This window comes from Ailuropoda melanoleuca, chromosome 14 (assembly GCF_002007445.2).
Source record: "Ailuropoda melanoleuca isolate Jingjing chromosome 14, ASM200744v2, whole genome shotgun sequence".
NCBI lineage: Eukaryota > Metazoa > Chordata > Mammalia > Carnivora > Ursidae > Ailuropoda > Ailuropoda melanoleuca.
The window spans coordinates 74,184,231-74,207,758 of NC_048231.1; the positions used below are offsets into that span (position 1 = coordinate 74,184,231).

At 38.1% G+C, this 23,528-nt stretch overlaps 1 pseudogene; it reads left to right on the top strand.

Annotated features, from left to right (window-relative positions):
- The first annotated feature begins 265 nt into the window (after positions 1 to 265).
- The window catches only part of LOC117795945, a 30,771-nt pseudogene continuing 7,508 nt past the window's right edge, over positions 266 to 23,528 (top strand).

A 23,528-nucleotide genomic window follows, 5' to 3' on the forward strand; every position in this document is an offset into this window, starting at 1 on the left:
GAAAAGCTAGAATGCCAGAGAGTTGATATGGTTTGTGGGTGTTCTAAGCTATGCCAAGGAGTCTATGCTTACTTAATAAAAATAGAGAATCAAAATTCTTATGAAAGTGGAGTGAGCTGACTAGATATTTATTTCCGGGGGGGGGCACATTTTGGCTGCTGTGAAGACTTGGTGTGACAGAGCAAGGCTGAAGGCAGAGAAATCGCATAGTCTGTATAGAGATGGTTGGTCTTCAAGCAGCATTAAGTGGGGAAGGAGGAAAGGAATGGAGCAGTATCTGGGAGGTAAGCTTGTCAAGACTCAATGGCTGATTGTTTAAGAAGGTTCAGAGAGAGAAAGATGATAGGGTGTAAAGAACACAGAGGGGCAAAGAGGATTGTGGGAAAGGGAAGTGTTGAAATAAATGCAGAAAAGGAAGGTGTGGTGAACTCAGTTGGAGCCTAATAAACTTTGAAGTATTTCATTAAGCATTTGAATACACATATGGAGAGGAATCAAAGAGGCAGATGCTGATTCAGTACTGTCATCGATACATGGTAATAGAAGTCATGGGAAGAGACAAGAGATCACCAAAGGAAAATACAGGAGTGAAGAGTTAAGTTCCTGAGGACAGAAATGGGGGCTGTCCCACATTTAAGAAGGTCACATCGATCCTCACAGTGAACAACAATCTCTGTGCCACTGAATTCCCATAATAATCTGCCTGTACTTCTCTTTGGCATTTATCATATTGGCCGTATAAAATATGATTACTTTGACCTTTTATTTTTATTTGTTTTCTCCACAACTCAAGTGTTTATCAAGTACTAGATACTATTTTATATGTATTATCTCTCTTTTTGCTCAAAACAGATTTGACAGATAGTTGCTATGATTTTTCCTATTTGGCAGAGATAAGGCTGCATGATCTTCAAATCACCTCCCCGGATATACAACTCGACCTAATGTTCCATCTAGTCTTATATTTGGGCAGGGCCACACTTGCCACTGGACTGAATTCTACCCAAAGAAATACGGGTGGATTTGATTTATGCTACTTAGAGGACTGGTCTCTAGAAAACCTCCCTCATGATACTCCAGGCTCTCTTTCTACCTTCATCTGCTGTACAGAAGAATACAGTGATGCATTCCAAGGCTCTTATGAGATGTTGGAATTTCAGTCCTAAATAAATTCTTGGAGAAGAGTGACCCCAAAAAAGTCACCTGAGGAGGAATGCACACCAGGAAGTAATGTAAGTGAGCAATAATTTTTTTTTTCAATGACTGAGTTTAGGTATTGTTTGTCATAGCAATTAGCCTAATGTATCAGTTTAACAAACAACAAAAAAAGGAAATTAAATTTAGTAAAATAAAAATTATTTATTCCAGGTGACACAACTAGTAAGTACCTTTACTGGAATGTCGATTTATATATCTGAACACACACATACACGCACACTCACTACTGTATCTTATCAACTTCCATTCTAAAATGCCCCTTTCCCCCAAACTCACATAATCTCAGAGCACAGAATGATGTCTCACCCATGGGACAAAGGCCGCAACAATGTATGTTAAAAGGAACAAATGGAGCTGTAGTGATAATGTCATTCCCATGCCACCTGCTGGGTCACAAAACTATTGATAGAAAATGGTCCACAAAAGCATTGCTTGGGAATTCGTCACTTAGAACCAAACTTGGTTTCTAGTCTTTCCCTCCCATTGATTTGAGACACTGTCATGGAAAAATAACATACAAAATAACAGCCCTCCAAAGCCTCCCCTTACCTTTAGGAATTCTAGGACTATAAAATACTGAATTTTTAAAATCCCTTAAGAAAATTTTGTTTAAGTTACAAATTTTTCTTCAGCGATTCCATCTTGTGAACAACACCATCCTTAACTGGGATTTTAAAAGAAGAAAAGGAAACAAACACCAGAAACACAGGAAGAAGCAATCCAGAGAGCAGTGCAATAAAACAAAAAAGTGAATTTCCTAAAGGGCTGCTTTGCAGGCCTTGTCGCCTATCATAGTAATATTATCATTAAAATCCTATTAGTAGCTAAACAAAATGTTCAGAAGTAAAATAATCGAAAAGGGCCTTTTACATGTGTAGAATTCTTCATAATTTGTTGTGAAATGGGCACTCAGTACTAGGAACTGGGTCTACAATTTGAAATTTGCTGCAAAAATGTCTAAACTAACAATGGCGATCTGTTTGTCTACCACAATAGATGCTATTCTTCTTGCTGGCTATCTAAATAAAGTTGAGAAATGTATTAAAGAGGAAAAACAGAATGAAGATGAACTCCAAATAAATCAATAAATCTTCATCTATATACGCAAACATACAACAATTTCCAATGAAGATTAGTTGACAACCTAAAACCTGCACAAACAGTATTTGGATTTGGCTACAGGATAAGTTACTTTACAATGAAATTAAGGAAAATCTTAATCATGCCCAAGCTAAATTAAACTGGATCACTCTAGCATACTTACTCATGTCATCATAGTGAATGCCCAAGTCCACAGTGATTAAATCATACATCCGAGTTTGAGCAGAGAGACACACAGAGAGAAAGGAAGCGAGAGAACTTAATCNTGGATCACTCTAGCATACTTACTCATGTCATCATAGTGAATGCCCAAGTCCACAGTGATTAAATCATACATCTGAGTTTGAGCAGAGAGAGACACAGAGAGAAAGGAAGCGAGAGAACTTAAAGTCCCAGCATGAATGCTGGTGCTTTGGGGGAAGTAAGAGTAATATAAGTAGAAGAACAAGGGAAGTTCCTATTTAATGGGTGAAGCTTACTAAGAGAAAGCGTAAGTGTTACACACACACACACACACACATATTTAATATTTATTATAACCTAGGTTGAGACTTTAAGAGAAAACATGTTTCCTTTATACTTTAAACCCAGAACTCATTCAACTCATTTTTAAAAAAAATTTCCAACTACAGAAACCTTATTTTAAAATCATAGCTTTTGTTCCAAAGAACAAATCAAAGAGGATACCTTTTATTTCAGATTGAAGCTGGTGGACAACGTATATTTGCGTCCCAGCTCAATAACCCCATGGCAAGGACCAGCACACAAACCACAGCTGGTCCAAATTGCCTCTGCGATTCCCGCCTTCAAATATACCCATCCAGTGATTCCCATTTTATCTTTTTTAAATAAAGGTGCTTAGGGTCATAAAAAATAAATACGCCATGAGTTTGTGGATCGTTTTCTTCTTTTTCCTTTTGGCTGGTTCATGCTGTGTTAGTGGGATAATTCTTTATCCAAAGCACTGGCACTCTGGTGCCATCAAGCCGTGATGATTTTTGCCTTATTGCATTTAGCAGCACTTCGGCATTATGGCTGCAGACTTCCTCAGGGAACAGGAGGGGGGTGGAAGAAAAAAAAAAGAGAGAGAAAGAAACAAAATAAAGACAGAAAGAAATAATCATTGGAGAACATCCTCAGGGAGTGCAGAACAGCAAAAGCCAAAGAAAGTAACAACGTACAGTGTTGTGAAAATTGTGTGAACCTGTTACAGGGGGATATATGTGTTTGATAGAATTTCAATTATTTAAGACCCTAGAAAGAGATTTTACTCATTCTGCTTTTAGAGAAGAACCATCTGCAAATTATTTTATTTCTTCCTCTTATTCTTTTTGCCCCACCATCTTACTGTCAATCTTTAATGTTAGATCCAGGTAACGAAGGTTATTCTGCATTGTTGTATTGCTTTTTTATTTATTTGTTTTGTCGCAGTTCATCTAGTTATAAATGTCAGGATGACATATTATAAGTAGATATCACAAAGTCAAGTGAATTGTAGACAATCTTTCTGTTTTAAATTTACTTCATCTTTGCAAGGCCAAATAACATTAGGTTGTAGTTTTTTTCCCCCTGGACATCCCTGAAGATGGATGTGGCTTTTGGGGGATTGGGTATCATTAAAANTGTCAGGATGACATATTATAAGTAGATATCACAAAGTCAAGTGAATTGTAGACAATCTTTCTGTTTTAAATTACTTCATCTTTGCAAGGCCAAATAACATTAGGTTGTGGTTTTTTTCCCCTGGACATCCCTGAAGATGGATGTGGCTTTTGGGGGATTGGGTATCATTAAAATTTTTTTTAGAAGAGTGAAATAAGGATTGCCCCAACTTGTTCAAATTTTAAAGTTGGGCGATTCTCTAAAAAAAGAGAGAATATAGTAGATAAAAGTAGAAAAAATTCAAAGCGTGAGGAAGCACAAAGAACACCCCATATCAAGTTAGTGAGCAAAGACAACTATCCAGTTTCAGGATCAGTAGGAAACAAATGGTTGTTTTTATGTCTAGTAAGCAGGTTTTTGCTTTTTGCAGCTCCTTAGATGTGAGGGTGGTCATTTGTCTATGACACAGAAGAGATTGAAACCATCTAACCCCCATGGAGCTGTGTTAATCTTTGTAAAAGCTAACAACATGGTTTCAGTGGAAGATAGGGAAACAAGTTCTTCCTCTTCAAAATGGGTGAGCTTTTTACAAAGATACAGAATCACAATGTGAACAGCAAAACACAAGGAAGTTTTAGGACCATCTCCCATCCTCCTAAGACCCAGAGGAGAAGAAAGGAGAGGATCCTTCCCAAAAGAGCAGAGTTAAGCATGACATTTTCTTGGCAATCAAACCAGACTGACAACAATGAGGTATAGTGGCAAAGTCTTTATAATAGGTTCCATGTCCCCAAAGAAACAGAGTTTTAGCTTGCTCGCTGTGGAAGGACTGATACCTCTGAAGCAGGTCCTCATAGGTGCTGAATTGTATGGACCAAATAAATGTCCCATTCCTTCATACTGACATAAAGACAATGACACTGAGTGCTTCCGAGAATGGGGTTAGCTGTGTGCCATCCTTGCTTAATGATAGCCAGGGATTTAAGGCACGTGCTCCTTAGGTAGAAGAAACTCAGGGTGAGCCATGGTAATGCTTAGCAAAGAGCCAACCTTACATTGCACACATCACACTAGTACCTAAAGTCTAATTCATGGGGCATCTATTGATTTTCTGGTCAATGCATTCAGTCTGTAATTAATTTAGAGGTGTTTCAGTCACCAACAAAGTGGCATCTTCTTAGGAAGCTACAAACTCTATAAAAACAGTTGTCCCAGAGAATGCTATTAAAGTAGGAGAACGAATCCATATTTAATAAGGAAGTTAAGAAGCCACAGAATCTTTATAAATTTAAGGATGCTAGATGAACTGCATACTGAAGTCTTAAAAAAGTATACACAAGTTTCACATGATATTTACCTGCAGCTGATCCTCTGTTAACTTAATAGAAAAGCATTCTCATCTTATAGGAGGGGAAATAGATTATTTGAGTGTTCTCATTAAAATATCACATATAATAATATGTTAGAAATTCCTGAAATTCTACATGGTGTCAGAATTGGGCCTGAAAAGAAGGGAGCCACCCACATTCAACTCCATAGCATGTAACCAATACTAGAGAGCTGGGTGTCTATTAGGGAGATCCTTGGATCCCAACCCCAGCTCTCCCCCCTTTTAGTTGAGTGACCTCACTAGGTAATTTTAATCTCCCTTGGTCCTGGTCTTCTCATTTATAAAATTGGGTAAATTGGATGCTTATTTGAGGGTTGCTGGGAGGCTTACATGAAATTGTATGCATTTTTATTCTATTTTCATTCCATTGCTTCCCAGCCATGGAATAAAGAGCAACCAATGGTCTCACTTGGTCCCAGTGTTAATGTTCTGAGAGAAGAATAATATTCTCATTCTTGAGACCTGGATGCCTAGAGAGGGTAGAGAATGTGGAAACACTTCTTAACAGAAATCTCAGGCCAACTGAGAATTACAGTAATAGCTATAATTTATTACTATGAAAGTATGTTTTGTATTCTGTTTAAAAAATGCAGAGTTGAGAAGCCAATAGATATATGAGCTTCCTGCTATTGTGAAGAATTCAGCACACTGCCATAAACTGAGGAAACTGGTTTTAGTTTTCAGTCTGCATAATACCCTCAACAATTTAACATGGTCAACAGGGAAAAGATGAGCCTGTGGTTTTATTTTCATGTATTAATTAGCTACTTTATAATGATACAATCCACCTGAAAGACCTCTGTATATAGTAAGAGTGATAATGACAAAATACTAAATGTGTCACTAAAAAATGCACCGACCGGAATCACTGCAAAGTTTAAGAAGCTGATTGCATACTTATGATGTTCCAGGAACTGTTCCAAATGCTTTGCTTGCTTTATTTTATTTAGTTCATACACCAACCCTACAATTGGGGAATATTTAGTCAATTATATTAAATCTTTTCTGGTGAGTTATAGAGAAAGGACTCCAGTGAAGGCAGCCTGACTTCAGAATCCATAGCCCATCCTCTAGGCTGTATGTACGACCTAATTGCAAGCAATGCAGGGGGAAAAAGATGTAGTTCACTTCAGCCATAGGTATTTATCTCTGTATGGAAGATTTAAGAACTACTTTTAGGACATGGTATATTTTAACTGATGTTAAACCCATCGCTAAGATAAACACAGTACTCTAATACAGAAGTTGAAGAATATTGTATTAGAAATAGTATTATAGAAAATATGCAATAAATTGTGGTGTGTGGGGGAGGAGAAGCGAGCTGTATTTTAGCAAGTATGCATTGTCATGGAACTGTAGACTCTTGATTAGCTTGATGGAATTCCAGAGAGCAAATAATCTGGTCCTCTCAACTTTATAAGTGAGGAAGGAAACTGAGGCACACAGAATAATGTAACAGTAAGTGTACCTATATTTTGTATGATTTTTTAAGGATTTATTTATTTGAGAGAGAGAGAAAGAGACAACATGAGCCGGGGGAGGGGTACAGAGAGAGGGAGAGGAGCAGACTCCCTGGTGAGTACAGAGCCCCATGAGGGGCTCCATCTCGCAACCCTAAGATCATGACCTGAGCTGAAACCTAGAGCCGGATGCTCAACCAACTGAGCCACCCAGGCATCCCCCTATATTTTGTATTATTAATTAACCCGTTTTCTTGCTCACAGAGTGACCAAGCTATACAGCCAAGGTTAAAAGGCGATTAAGTGCCAGCCATGGAAGGTGTCTAAGAAGAGACAATGTGTACACTAGGCTCCAGTGGTACTGAGTTTACTTATGCAAGAGGAGAGAAAAAGTATACAAGATGCAGCCCCTTGCAATCTATGCATTCCCCAGGGCCAGATATCCACCCCCAGCTGACAAAGGAGATGTGACTGCCTCTATCCCACTTTCTGCTGCAGTAGAAGGACCTTGAACCCTCTTGCTTAGGGTCTGAAATACAGAAAGCTGAGGGTGTGCCTGAGGGCCACTGACACAGTTCTAAGGATCAGAAGTTTGACATGAGTGTCACGGGACTAAAATCAAGGCGTTGGCAGAGCTATGTTCCTTTTCAAGGCCTTAGGGTAGAATCCATTTCCCTCTCTCTTTTCACCTTTTAGAGGCCACCTATATTCCTTGGCTAGTAAACACCCTCCATTTTCAAAGCCAGCAACGGCTACTTGAATCTTTCTCACATCTTGTCACTTTGCCACTGAAACCCCCATCTCCCTCTTTCACTTATGAGGACCCAACATGGATAATCCGGGATAATCTCCCAATCTAAACCTCAATTGATTAGTAATTCCATCTACAACCGTAATTTCCTTTTGCCATGTAACATAACATAGTCACAGGACATAGGGTTTAGGATGTGGATATTTGGGGGATGGGTCTTTAGTCTGTTTACCACATAACTCATAACCAAAAACATCCAGATAAGGAGGAAAACCTCTAGTCTCTCCAGAAACAACTCAGAGAGGAAAGTGGTCTCTGAAAGTGGATTTAGCAGAATTACCACAGTCTTGCCCAGGTATCAAAGAAACCCAAAAATGGCCTTGAAATGATCTTATACTCAATGACACTGAGATTCTGGAGAAATATTTCACTACCTTTAAACTTTGTTTACTCTGAAGACTTGGATAGGCAGATTGATGAGGAAGTGGGAGTATTCAAATCCAAAACTTTCCTGAAACATTCCTAGGAAGATTAGGATTTCCAACTCGCAGACTTATCTCCTCAATCCATAATATATACACTAACCATGGGAACTGAACCTCTAGCTCTCTGTTCCAGGGCTGTGCAAGTTAAGAAGGTGTATATCTCAAATATAAAACATAACAGGAAATTTGGACTGACCTGATCAAGATGACTCAAGGTAGATGGATTGGCAGTGACACTAATAATGGTGTCTATGGTATAAAGTAGGAAATCGATGAATGTGTATAGATTAATCAGTGAACAAGTACATTATTGTGTAATACAAGGATAATGTTACTAAAACAGCAACAAACATTTGGAGTCCGGATAGTAGGAATCTGAAAGAGCTATTTGTGGCTATAATTAGAAATTCGGCTTGCTGAGGTCAAACATGGTCAGGAAAATGGACTAATCAGCAAAGACTAACTCATGAGACCATGATAAGGTTAAAACTGTTTACACTGTAAATTTAGTCCAATAAAAAAAAAAAAACCCTCCTGTATAAGGCTGAATAATGCCCCCCAAATATATCTTTGTCCCAATTCTTAGAACCTGGGAATACATTACATTACATGGCAAAAGGGACTTTGCAGATGTAATTAAGGGTTATAGATTTTGAGATGAGGAGATCATCCTGGATTATCCAGGATACTCAATCAAATCACATGAGCTTTTAAAAGTAGACAACTTTTCCTTGTTGAAGTTAGAGAGATGTGATAGAGGAAGAGGCAGGAGAGATTCCAAGTGTGGGACGGACTTGACATACCACCGTTGGTACTGAAGATAGATGAAGGAAGCTGCAAGCCAGGCAATGTGGAGGTCTCTAGAAGCTGGGAATGTTGCTAAACTGGCACCTAGCAAAGCTATGGAACCTCAGTCCTAAAATTGCAAGTAAGTGAATTCTGCCAACAACCTGAATGAACAGGAAATGGATTTGCTTCTAGAGCCTTCAAAAAGGAACAGAGGACTTCCATTGACACAGTTTTAACCTGATGAGACCTATAATGGATTTTTGACCTATGGGATTGCAAAATAATAAATCTGCATTGTTTCAAGGCTTTAAATACATGGTAATTTATTAGAGGACAATTCAGCCCTCCAATAAAGTAGAGTGCAGTTATTATCTTTATGCTTTAGAGCAACACCATACTGTTTACATGGACCATTTACATCTATTTACTCATATGTTTGTTAACTCTTCTCACTCCAAAATTGTATGATTCAAGATCAGCCTTCTCAGTTAGGAGTGTGTGGGTCACAGATAGCTCTCAGGGCAGGAAGGATTCACTCTGAAAGACCCATGTTGTCTCTACCATTTTCTTCAGAGAAGATCAGCTGATATTAAATGTAGACTTGAAGGTAAAAATGTTTCGCAAATGGATGGTTTCTCCCTACACGGTTTGTGGACAAGCAGAGGCATCCCCTGTTTTAACTTAGGAAATCCTTGCAGATAAGTAGCTGAGCTTTGTTGCATTCTTTTCCCCACCACCCCTTCCTGGAGTCACTGACCCACAGTTACCAGTTCAGGGACTCCTGAAGTAAAGGCCTGGAATTAATTGCACCAATTTTCCAGGTCTAAGTGATGTCTATCTTGGTGACCCAGGGTTTTAAAGTGAATAGTTACCTGCCAGGATGTGAGCGGCACTCTGCAGATTCATCCTGGAGGACACTGCATTACAAAGAAATCAAGCAGAAGAAACTTCTACATAAACTGAGGTTTTGTTTTAATCAAGGTATTTTTTCTTGCTTTTATTACAATCAAGCCTTCTTATGTTATGAAATAGGAGATAAAGGATATAATCACAGCTAAGCTACTCATGGCAGAGCTACCTTGGTCCAAAAATGATATTGGATAACCCGCTATTATGGATCTTAAATAACTGACTGCAAGCACATTACTTACACTCCAGTGTTCTGGTTTGCAGATGATGCTAAATTGGGAGGAAAGGTCATCCCTGAAAAACAATCCTCAGGTAGGAAAAGAATTAGCTCACTTAAATACCTGGGCTAATAGATAGAAAATTCAATGCAGATAAATGCAGAATAATGAGTCTCGTAGAATGTAATAAAAGGACGTAATATCTCCTTAATGGGAAGGTACTACAGCATATTGACCTGAAGAAAGATATGAGTTATTTTAATAAAAACCCATATTAAAGATTATTCAGCTCCATTATTATTTAAAAAAATGCACTGTGTTTTGTTAGACCTCACCTTGGAGCAGCACATTCAATCTAATCACTGTACATACTCCAAGAAGCATATTTAGAATGAGCCTTAAAGGGGCGATTTGTAGAACAAGCTAAATGAAGGCACTTATCAGAGACAGAAGTTTGAAACCAATTATAGGGAAAACTGACCACTTTCTCTTTGGTAAGTCATACATGTTAGAAAAGGTTGGAACAAAGGGGTGTCAGGACTGGGATAGCAAGCATATTGCACTGGGAGGACAGAGGTGAGCTGCTCATTAAATCTGCCTCCTGTTCTTCAGGATCCACTTTTATCAATGGTCTGACAATTCCATTAACTTCTTCAGCAATTACAAACCTTGGATAACAAATACAACACGGACACTTTGCTCTGACAGTTCTGCTTGTTTGGGGCCCATTTATATTATTGAGGCTTTAGAATCCAGATTTTAGGATTCTGCCAATATCAAATGAGACCTTTGGGTGACATAGGGCTTCTTCTTTCAGAACTTTTGTCTTACGGGTGTCTGGCTTAGATTCAATTTGTCTGTAGATTTTTGGAAAATTACAACATTAGAGAGTGCAGGCTGACAAGTATCATTCAAGATCAAAGAATGGAGATAGGTATAGACAGAAAGTGATTTGAAGGCAACCATCAAAGAGAGGCACAAATTCTCTGGTAAACAGAAAAATGATTTTTCATAATCAATGAAGAAAATAAATTGCTAATTACAGAATTGCCATTGCAAATAGGTGAAACTCTCTATAACTTACCTGGGTAAATTAAAATGAGCTCTCAAGTACATGACAGACAACTAATATCTTCCCACATTTGTCTGATATGGTACATTTCACTCGTTAGGAGGTTCCTGGAGGAATTAAACTACTATCATTGATAAGCAAATTAGTACAATGCTTGAATTCAGACTTGAATTGAGTAGACCTAGTTTCTAAACCTGGATTCTGCAGTTCTAGGTCAGACCTGCTCAATTTCAGAACTATTGATATCTTGGGCTGGTTGATGATTTGTTGGCCTCGTCATTGTAGGATGTTTAATAGCATCCTTGGTCTGTACCCACCAGATGCCAAACCAGCCCCTCTTCCCACTATCTACCTGAGAAAACTCCAAATGTCTCTAGACACTGCCAAAGGTCCCCTCAGGGTAAAAGTGCCCCCCACTGAGAGTTATTATTCTAGGACTTTGTCACATACCCTCTTTCAAAGTCAATTTCCTCACGTGTAAAATAACAGATTTTTGCCTACTACCAAGTTGTAGTTATACATTCAAGAACCAGGAAGCAGTCTTGTGATTCTCAAAATGAAGAAACAGACTCAGAGTGAGTAGTTGACTTGTCCACAGACTCACTATTCTTCAGTGGTAGACTTGGAACTCTCACCAGGTATGTGAGAAAAACAATGACAGGGGAATGGGTCTATGAGATGTGAGGATAAAATCATTCAGATTATGAGCCGCACCACCCTCTGTGTGGTGGCAAGGCCTCTGTGTGCCTTATCCAACAGAACTTAACCTGCCATGAAGGAAACCCTGTGGACAGTCTATTCCAATAACCCTAAATAATTTGAGGATTATCCTGGTTTACTTTCTATTTTCTTCAATACATGAATATTTATCTAATCTTGGCTGTGGATTGTTTTACATATACAGAGGACAGTTTTGAGTAGAGCTGGAAGAAGTCCTTAACTAATGGACCAAGCTGAGAAAAATATTTGTGTTGTACATTACTGCACGCTCTGCAAATGGTTAAAACAAAAAATAAGCCATAGAAAAGGAAAGACTATTTTGTTTTCCCCAAGCTTACAAAATTGTGTATTTTCTTCTCTTTTAGAATTTTTTTTGGAAAAACTTGTCACTCACCATGAGACTATATATCCTACCACAAGGTTTCTCTAATTTAAGCAGCCTATCTTTTACCAAACATTAAACAAGCTGTAAAACAGGAACTTTGGAACTTCAAATGAAGCTGTCAGAGATTCTTCCTGCCATCAGATGATTTGCAGCTGTGTGACTCATTTGTCTCTTTATAAGAACTCAGGGAAAGAAAAAAAGATTATTAGCATTTCAATTCCTGTCAACCACTGAAACTAACTAGGCCTGAAGATGCATTGGCTTCCCCTCGCCAGTGCTAAGATACCCCAACACAGGCAGTGAGGTGGGAGGGACTTATGAAAGGAGGGGACATGAGAAAGGAAGCATCACTGGTACTGAATGTCCTTGTTATAAAAAAACACCAAGCGCATACATGAATTGTCAATGCTCCGCTGTGCTCCACACAGCATGGGGACAGGCTGGCTAAGAGCAGATAAGACCTGCTTCAACCAGTGAAGTATGAAACCCTAGATCATGACACAGCATCTAGGATGGCACGGGTGTGTACTGTCCCGTCACGGCCCAACTACCTCCCCATCTATTGCTCTATCCCTCGTCTAACTCAAGTCTTACCATTCCGCTGGCAGTTCTCAGATGTCTACACTCCATTTACACTCAATACCATTTCCTATGTGATTCTCTCTGCCTGCAAGGTTTTTCCCCCTCGCCTTCATATTATGAACTCCTTCTGGACTTTGCATAAGCAGATCACATGTTACCATTGAGGAATAAACCCTGGTTCACCCCAACAGGACACTTAGTCTTTCCTCTGTGCAAAAAACTACAGCTGAGAAACAATGATGAGCATGACAATCACTTCTATGAAATAGATGTTTCATCAATGTTTTCTGTCTAACTGAAAAATGAATGAAGAGTTGGATAGAGAATGAGCCTATTTTTTTCTGTACCAAGATTTAATCTCTCAAGACCTAAGAAGTCACACGTACACACACACAATTCACATGCCTTCCTTTCTCGAATAAATGCATGCTTTCTCTTAGCTTGACACTATTGTTGCTCAACAGATGCCCTCTGTCCTTCACCTCCCAATCCCAACCATGTAGTTCCATTATGTCTGGTAATGTTACAGCATTTTTTATACTCAAGGGGTAGTTTTCATTTTTTAATAGTTTAAACACTAGAAAAAAGAAGAAACAATTAAATTATCCCAAATCACAGGATATTATACAAATTCTTACAAATTTGTATAATACAAAAATTTCACATATAGTGTGAGTCTGTAATGATGAACATGATTCTTCCCCCTCCTTTTTAGTGTGTAAAGATTTCAAATGGGTAGGTTTTTTCATTTTTTATTTTATTTTATCTTTTAAAGATTTTCTCTACCTATCTGAGAGAGAGAGAGAGAGAGACAGCAAAAGAAAGAGCAGGGGGAGGAGCAGAGGTAAAGGGTAAAGCGGACTCTGTGCTGAGTGCAGAGCCAGATGTGAGGCTCAATCCCAGGACCCAAAGATCAGGACCTAAGCTGAAATCAAGAGTTGGTTGCTTAACTGACTGAGGTACCCAGGTACCCCTGAAGTCGGTAGATTTTTTAAATTTGGGGTTTTTTTTGACAAATAATTCTCATCTTCAAGAAAGACCTTTGGTTTTTGGTGTTTTCCTTGTGTTTTATTCATTAGCATGAAAATAATTTGAGCCCTTCTTTATTCAAAGTCATACAAAAATATAATAATAAATGCAGCCAGATGGATGTGATATATACTGATTTTCTAGTTGACTTCATAGAATTCTAAAAAATGAAGGTACCTTAAAAATTATCTTCATCCATAAACATATTTTGCAAACAGGGAAACTGAGGTCACCCACAGTAACCTAAGTAGATTATGGCAGAGACCAGATCAGAACCAAGGTGGGTTCTCAGTATTCAGTGTCTCAATAGTCCCACATGCTCTAAACAGTTGGTGTGCTTTCTTATGCTGAGGGCTTCTCAGCAGCCCCACTCCTTCATGCTGGACACCCATCCTCAGGGGACAGTGCTCACAGTTGCTTTATTCCTAAATATAATAACTGCAGTGTCAGATGCTAGGCAAGTGCTTTGGGCCCAGCTCGCCAATCCCCTTAGTAGCACCCTTTCCTTCATCTAAGAAGAGGGATCTGGTCTTACAAGGGGTGTCCCCACCCAAGTCTGCCTTTAATTAAATGGTGTATGGAATTTGATCAAGCATGCAAAATTCCTTTGTTCTCTGTCTCCATTGCACTGGTATCAATCGTTTGACCATTCAGTCTGAAGTCTCCTCCAGAGGAACATTTTTCTCTATCAAGATTAGTTTGGGGTGAAGCCAGAACAAGTGCCAAATCATCTGAAGTCCTTTTACCTTTTTTTTTAAACCACTCTTACATAACCTGAGATTTTTTTTCATCTTCTTGGTTAACTTAGTGATATTATTTTGGATCTGAGTACTAGACAACATTTAAGTGATAATCGAAGCATTATAACAACTAGCACCACATTCCAACCCCCCTAAGTGATCCCTCCAAATTCAAAATTGTAAATATTTTTTCATGGTAACATTTTGCAGTGATTTCTCAGATGGAAGTTATTATTATCATTATTTTTTTACATAATTTGAATTTAGTGATTTGAGAAAGCAATGAATATTAGTTATTCAAAGATAAGAAAAATATTTAAAACAGTATATAGGGAACTTTCATTTCTCTCACCCTCGTTGTCCTTATGCCCTGTTACTGCCCATCCCCACAAACAGGCAAAACTATTGTTAGCTTGTGTGAATATCCTTCTAGAGAATATTTATGCAAATATAACAGTGACACAAATATACATATGTATAAAATATGTATATATAAATATATATTTGTATATATGTGTATTATATGTTTTTGTTTTTTCACAAATCACAGCACATCTTACACACTAGTCAGCACTTTATTTTTAATTAACAAATCTTTGATATATTTCCCCACTAGAACCTCTTTATTCTTTTTTTTTGTTTTGTGTTTTCTATAATTGCATGCTATTTCATTATAGGGATAATCACAGCCACATGAAATTAAAAAGACCAATCAGAAAGGTGTAGCCGTCATGTAGGTGAGAGATGACATGGGCCTAAACCAGAGAACTAAACCCCACTCAGGAAGCAGAATCACTACAACTCAGTGGCTGTTTAAGCTGGGGATGGGGGAAGAGAGTTGAGAGGAGGGATTTGGGATAATGAAAGAGTGGCCTTGGGGAAAAGGTGTGTGTTTGGAACACATTCAGTTTGAAGTACATCGGGATAACCAGGTAAAACATACAGAAAGCAGATGATATAAAGGTTTGCAACCTGCAGCAAATTCAGGGCTTAATGTCTGCTTAAGGATGTCTTCTGGGTTATTGAACAACCATCAGGTGCCAAGCACTGTGCAAAGCACTTGCATGCAGTATCTCTCAATCTAAAAAACCATAAAAAGAAGATGTTATTATGCTCACTATAAATATAAGAAAACTCACATGTCCATCTTTTTAAAGTGATCGGTCCGCTGTTCACGGCCAACAGCAGGCAACCAGGTGTATCAAAATGGTGTTAGAGCCACATTCTTCTAATAGTAGTCATATACATGAGAGAAGCAATTTTTCATAACAAGCATTAACACTAATAGGTAACTGTTAACGTATTACAAGGCAATTTCTAGGCATTGTTTGACTTCCAGGAATCACCTTTAACTGGTCATCATAGCAAAACTGTGGCAGCCCCTCAGATAACTACGTTCCACAATTACACGTTAGCTTTGCCACTCTTTTTTAACAGTTTTGGACAAGACTAATTCAAATACCGTATAAATTACCCATTTAAAATGTATGGTTCAGTGGTTTTTAGTACATTCACAGAGTTGTAGAACCATCAACACAATCTAATTCCAGGACATTTTCATCACCCTCAAAACAAACTCTATACCCATTAGTGCTCACTTCCCATCCCCTCATCTCTGCTTTCTCCACTCTAGCTACACCTAAATCTACATTCTTTGCCCATTCTGGACTTTTCATATAAACTATAGAATAATACATTTCAAATAAATGGGATTGTATTGCTTTTGTGATGGACTTCACTTAGCATAATGTTTTCAAGGTTAATCTACATTGTGGTACGTACCAGCACTTCATTCTGTTTTATTGGCAAATATTATCCCATTGTATGTATATACTATGTTCTATTATTCCATTTATCATTTCATGAACATTTAGGTTGTTTCTAATTTGGGGCTATCATGAATAGAGCTGTTATAAGCATCTGTGTACAAGTTTTTGTATGGACATATATTTCCACTTATCTTGGCAATATAAACAGGAATAGAATTTCTTGGTCACGCAGTAATACTATGCTTAATGTTTTGAGGAACTGTCAAACTGTTTTCTAAAATGGATGCACTATTTAACAATCCCATTAGCAATGCATGATATTTCCAGTATCTTTGCCTTCTTACCAACACTTGTTATTGGCTATATTTAAAAAATTATAGTCATCATAGTGAGTGTGAAGTCATATCTCATTGTGGTTTTAATTTGTATTTTCCTAATGACTAATGATGTTGAACACCTTTTCATGTGTTTATTGGGCATTTACATGTCTTCTTTCAGGAGATATCTTTTCAAATCTTTGGCCCATTTCTTAATTGGATTTTAAATCTTATTGTTATTGAGTTATCAGAGATTTTTTAAGCGTATGTTTGATACAAGTCCCTTATTAAATATATTTGCAATTATTTTCTCCAATGCTATAGGTGGTCTTTTCACCTTACTGATGGTTTTGTTTGTAGCACAAATGATTTTAATTTTGGTATAGCACAATTTATTTACTTTTTTTTCTGTTGTTGCCTGTGCTTTTGGTATCATATGTAAGAAGACATTACCTAATTCATGAAGATTTTCCCCTATGTTTTCTCCTAATACCTTTGTAGTTTTAGTCTGTACATTTAGGTTTATGATTCATTTTTTATGTATGGGGGATATCTAAGGAAGAGGTTCAATTTCTTTTGCATGTGAATTTCCAATTGTTCTTGTACCATTTACTCAAAAAAGACTATTCCTGACCCATTGAATTTTCCGGCACCCCTGCAAAAATCAATGAACCATTTTTCCCTCTTCTTAGTGGGGGAAAAAGTCTTCATTCAGAATTTGTTGTTCTATTTCCTTTTATTTTGTGAACACTAGGGTGACTCATACGTAGCATTTTAAATGTAAAGTACCCAGTTCATATATCCTTACTCAGAATTAAAGATCCATATTATTTTACCGGTTATGGTAGGCACTATAATGCCCCCAAAGACATCCACATCCTAATCACCAGAACCCATGAACATCTTACTTTACATGGCAAGAGAGAGTTAAGATTGTAGACTGAGTTAAGGTTGCTAATGAATTGCCCTTGAAATGGGAAGATTATCCTGGATTAAATAAGTGACTCAATCTAATCACCTGTCCTTAAAGTAGAAGAGGCAGAAAAGAGGATCAACAAATACAATGTGAAAGGGACTCTAGTTACCGTTTCTGAATTTGAAAATGGAGGAAATAGGCCACAAGCCAAGGAATGCAGATGGCTCTAGATGCTGGATAAGGCAAGGAACAGAAGTCTTCTCTAGAGCTTCCAGAATGGATCATGGCTCTGTTGATAGTTTATCTGTATGGGATATCTGTATGGGAATTCTCACAGAACAGTAGATAATAAATTGGTATTGTTTTAAGACACAAAGTTTGTGGTAATTTATTATGGAAGAAATGAAAAACTAATACAGCAGTATTTTAGGCTGAGTAGTTGTCTTATTTGTAGAACCGTCTTTATGGCCTAGAGCCCTTTTGTTCATCTCAAGACTGACTAATTTCTGACCAATTAAGGAGCATTGTACTGCCCTCCCTATTTTCCATTTTGCTTTCTCTCACTAAGCAAAATGAAAATCTCTGGGTCTGAGGCCACATTCAGAGAGCTAAACTGCCTGCCTCGCTGAGTAGACAACAACTCCGGTATCCTCAGCTGCTAATATTCTGCCACTAAATCTACTTTAAAAAACATAAAAAGAAAAATAGTGGCACACTAAGGAAAATAAATGTTTAGATGAATTCATGTGCTTTCCACTAGAGAGGATAATAATAAATCTGCTGGGCAGTACAAATTGCCCTCCAAGTTTAAAGTCACCTCGTCATTCCCAGGGAGATCAGCTGAATTAATGGTCAAACATGTTAATAGAATAATGGAGTGTCCTTAACCATTTCTAGAGGAGGAAGGGGAGGGGTGTACTGGATGCTTATTTTATGGCAATTTATGTCAGTGTAAAAGTTATAAAGATTGCCAGAAAGTAAAGGAGCATGATGTAGAATCACTGGAGAAACTGTAAAATCAATATCTCTAGGGTTTTCAACACTGTACTTGGCAGGTCCTTTCAAATCCATTGCCTGCCTGATATTTTATGTATGTAACTGGCAACGGTGATGGTGGATGATGTTCAACTCATGGAGTTGGCACCAAATCAATCATCAAAAACGAAAATGCATATGTCTCTCTCCATTTTCTATCTGCTTTCTCAGATGCTGTCTGAGATTAGATCCTAAACCCAAGAGAAAGTTATCCACAGCAAAGGCAGATATGAAGGATTCTAAAACTGTCTAAATAGGTAGAAAAATGCAACTAGCATCATAGATTTTTCTTGGTTAAAAAATAGCAATTTATTCAGATGGTTGGAAAGTGAGTTATAACACCAAGACACTACTTTGCTTCCATGATTTTGGAATACATTAAAAAGATTAATGTATTTTTTGGTAAAATTGTGGGAAAATGGAAACATGATTACTGAGAGAATATACATTGGAAAATCATCTGTGAAGTCACAATTGGTCATATCTAACGTGATCCATGAGCATAATCTAGCCCACTATATAAAACTAAACAGAGGCTTCATAGAGTTTTTACATATACCTATGATTTCCCAGTAAACTCTTTAGAACCATCATTTTGATGCTGCAAATTTATATTAGCGGTAACAACTTCCCTGATATCCAATCCCCCAGCTCATCCACAGGTTGTGTAATTAGCTGCATCAAAACCATAACAATTGCAAGAATTGCTTGACTTACTGACATAGTATGTCACATGGGGAACTGTTTTCTGGAAGAGAATCATGAAAATGAGAATCTGGAATAGGTGCTTTGATCAGATTAGATTTGAAATCAGAGATGCTTATTTACCCATGTGAAATATGACCCTGGTGGCCAACTAGATACAATGATGAATCAATTTTCATTTTTGCATATAGGTGCTGGAGTCAAGTATCTGTAGAAGGCAAGACATTAGGGACTAAGTTGCTATTGCAATAGAACAATTTAGTAGAAATTTGACTGCATATGAGTGCAAGGACTGTGGAACTGACTGCACTGGAAAGTTTGCAGACAGAAAGTGATAAATGTGGGTGTTTAAATTATCAGGCTAACACATGGTCAGGGGTCAGGGAGCTCCTTTCTTTGATATAGAAGGACCTCTTATTTCTTAAAGCTTCAAGGTTAATGTTTCTGATCATCACACTCAATGTTTGGTCTTTCTGATGGCTAAGTTACAGCACATGTTGAAGTCAGAGCTATGTCATATCTCCTAAGTCAAAAGTACAGCAATGATAAAGAAATTGCGGGATCCTGAGAATTGGAATTAGGGACATTTTGATAGATTCTACTGCCTGTGTTTGAGTACCTAGAAACCCAAAATCCTATACTGCTGCATATTTTACTAGCAAAGCAGCTCCTTCTTTCCTGTCTGAGGAGTTACCTCCCCCTTGCCTGAAGCCATTTATTATCCACAGCCAAGAAAATTGCCTTGCAATGATGTGTCAATTCTTTGCAAAGACCCATCAGATCTTATTGCTCTCACACTGCTAACTTGACTCAATTCCTAGCAGAACCAGCTAGACATGCCCGTGGCTTCCCAACAAACTCTGGTAACCACCATTCCAATGCCTGCGAGTGGTAGCAACTGCAGCAGCTTTCCGCATGTTCAATCTCCCCGGCCTTTCCAATGGTTGAATAAATCTCTAATTCTCTTTATTAAAATACATAAAAAGTTTGACTCAGAAGGAATCACCATCCAAATGGAAAGAATCACAAGATTTATATTTATATTGGCAGAACGCTGCTGAATATGTGAGCGGATTGATCCTGAAGGTGTAACACCAATGATAATGAAATTGTTACATTGGGTCAAATGTATCAATATATTTGCACTAACCAGATATTCAGGATTCAGTAATTCAGCCTAAGGAATGAGAGATTTTCACACATTTTTCTTAGTTGGTTTGCTAAAATCTAGACTCATAACCTCTATACTAAGTACAGTTGAGAGACCAGAACTTCCTTCTCATACTATGGTAAGAGGAACCTAAACACTCAGAGTGCAGTGTTGGGGTTGGATTACATGTGGTTGCTTATCCATCCCCTAAATATGCACCTTGAGAAGACCCAGAATACACACCTTTCATTACAATATTGAAAAATACATTGGGGAGGAGAGCACAAACACTTCTACGTAGCTTTACAGAAGCTGGCCTCTGAAAGCCTGGGCTGTTAGTAAGAAATGGTAAAACTGCAACAGACTTCCTGATTTCTCAAACTCAGAAATTCAGAGTCCAATGGCAGCAGTGATCTGCCAGAGACAAGATGGGTCTGGCTACTGTAATGGGAAGTAGGATTGGAGAAGTCAAACTGGCTTAACTACAAAGATCTCTTAATGGGGTTACTGGATTGTGATGTTTTCATGATCAAAATAGAATGGAAGCCCTTTGAATTCAGACTCTGGCTACACAACTAAACATCCCTGGTTCATGAATGGAGTCATATTCTCATAAGAGACTTACATTTCATCCCATATCAAGTACTGAGTTTATTCACAGATCCAAAAACCTTTAAATGAGGAGATGGGATAGTCTCCTTGAGAAAAATGACCCCACAATCCTGCCAAAACTATTTCTTAGCTTTCCCTAAAGGGACCTTTGAGGATTGGCCAGGATAACTCTGTACTGAAGACAGGGAAACTCCCAGAGTTTTCAAGGATTACTGGCTCTGAATTGAAGATAGTTTTGGGGGATGCAAAATCTACTATATCATACCAGCTAAGGAAAGACTATGGCAGTCAAAGAGGAAATGAAATTTTCAGTTTGTCTTCCTCTGGACAAATGGTCCAGACATGTATTTTCCAACCTCTTCAAGTTAGGCATGGCCACATGGCCTGCTTTCACTAAGAAAATGTAAGTGGTATTAATGTGCGCCACTTCTGGGTAGAAGACTTCAAAAGACAATGCATAATTAGCTGTGTTCTCTTCCCATGCCACAGTAACATGAAACATTTCAGATGATGTTTCCCCTATTAGCCTCAGTCCCAGAGCAAGGGCATCATGGAGCAGATCCCCCGCTAAGTGGAGATGAAAATGTATCATGGTTAAGAAATACAGCTTTGCTATTTTAAGTCACTAAGATTGTTTGTTAATGTAGCATAACCAACCCTGTCCTGACTAATAGACTATGAAATATGATTCAGTTACTAAAGAGAGAGGAAGATATGCATCTAACATGGAGATATCCAAGGTAAATTAAGTTTGAAAGTACACAAAAACGTATATGCATAAATTGATCCTATCAATGTTAAAACAGGCAAACATACGAAAAGTGCAACAAAAGTAATTTTTGCAATGGTGCCTGTTTGTGTGAGATATGTACAATAAAGAAGTCCAGAAGCACACACAACTAATTCACAATACTGCTTAGCTATATGAAGAAGTGATGCTTCCAGGGGTAGGGACAGGTGTGAGGGTGTGCAGAGGATTTTCCCATTTTAGTCTGCATGGTTCTCTATTGTTTGACAATGGACATATATCTTGCATTACTTTAAAAATTAATTTTAAAAGTATGAACACAAAAAGAGGGGGGATTTCAACCTTCATGATGAACATGACAAAAAAAGAAAGGCAAAAAAATAATAATAACCATATTTAAAGTATATTTTTCTCTCCTTTGGGATCTCCATGGGGCAGGTTATTACAGCTGACGTAAACTATAGACACCAACACAGACCAAGCATGTGTATGAAAAAGGAGAGTGGCAAAACCAGATAAGTTCCGGTTGCAGTATTTTCTTTGAGCAAAATTGGTGTCGTATTTTCCTATTCTAGGGACATACCCCTCACAAGGGTGCTTGGCTCCATTCTGGGCAATTCCGTTTTCTCTATTTCATACATCAAAGCTCATTTTTATTCTCACTTGGGATACTCTCACTCCACTGTTATCAGGGAAATATTGTGTCTGGCTACAAGAAACAGAAAAACAAATACTGTGAGTTAACAAAAGAGAGCTTTTATTTCACTTCTACAACTAGAACCTTGGAGGTGGGCAGCTGAAGGGNGAGAGAGACAGCCAGGGAGAGAGGGAACACAAGCAGGGGAAGTGGGAGAGGAAGAAGCAGGCTCATAGCAGAAGAGCCTGATGTGGGGCTCGATCCCATAACGCTGGGATCACGCCCTGAGCCGAAGGCAGACGCTTAACCGCTGTGCCACCCAGGCGCCCCACAAAAGAGAGCTTTTATTTTACTTCTACAACTAGAACCTTGGAGGTGGGCAGCTGAAGCTAGTACAGTTGCTTGAACAGATCATGGAGAGAGTAGCTATTCTGCAGCAGGTAGCTTTTACCCAAGTAGTCTCCACTTAATTGAAATTGGTTGATTCACCTCTAGCTTCAGAAAGGCACTCCAGGCAAGAAGAAAAGCGTCATAAAAAGTAAATAGAATTTATACCAAGAAAGACAACACTTTCCCAGAAATATCCAATAGATTTTCCATTTCCATCTCTTTGGATTTATTTATGTCACATGCCCTCCATTCCCCTCACAGTAAGTAGGGAATATTGGTAACTCTGGTTTATTTTTCTGGAAATAATGCTGAAAATGGCAAGGTTTGTGTTCTGTTTTGAAGGAAGGAGGTGATAAGGACTGCATCATTACCTAGTAGTATCTGGCATCCCTTATCCTCTCTTCATCTGAACTCTTAACCTGAAAGTTCAGCTTTAGTTTAACCTCAGAGATAAAGCCTTCCCAATTTATTGCTGACTCCATTGATTTAACCCTCTTGATAACTCTGAGACAGTTATTGTTTGTTGCTCACATTTTGTGAATTGTATATTGCAAGCCAATATTATTTAAATTTACTTTGTCTCCATACCAGATTGTTAACTCCTAAAAAAACAGGTGTGCCTCAGTAAGTGTAGAGTTCTAGGCACAGGAAAGTTAACATTAGGTTATATTATCTAATGGATGACTAGGGCAGAATAAGTAGTTGAGGGAATTTCCAAGTAATAAAACCAACCTTATTGGACGGCTAAGTTAGATTTGGAGGCTTTAGGCAGTATTTTGTGTATAGGTTGTGTACACT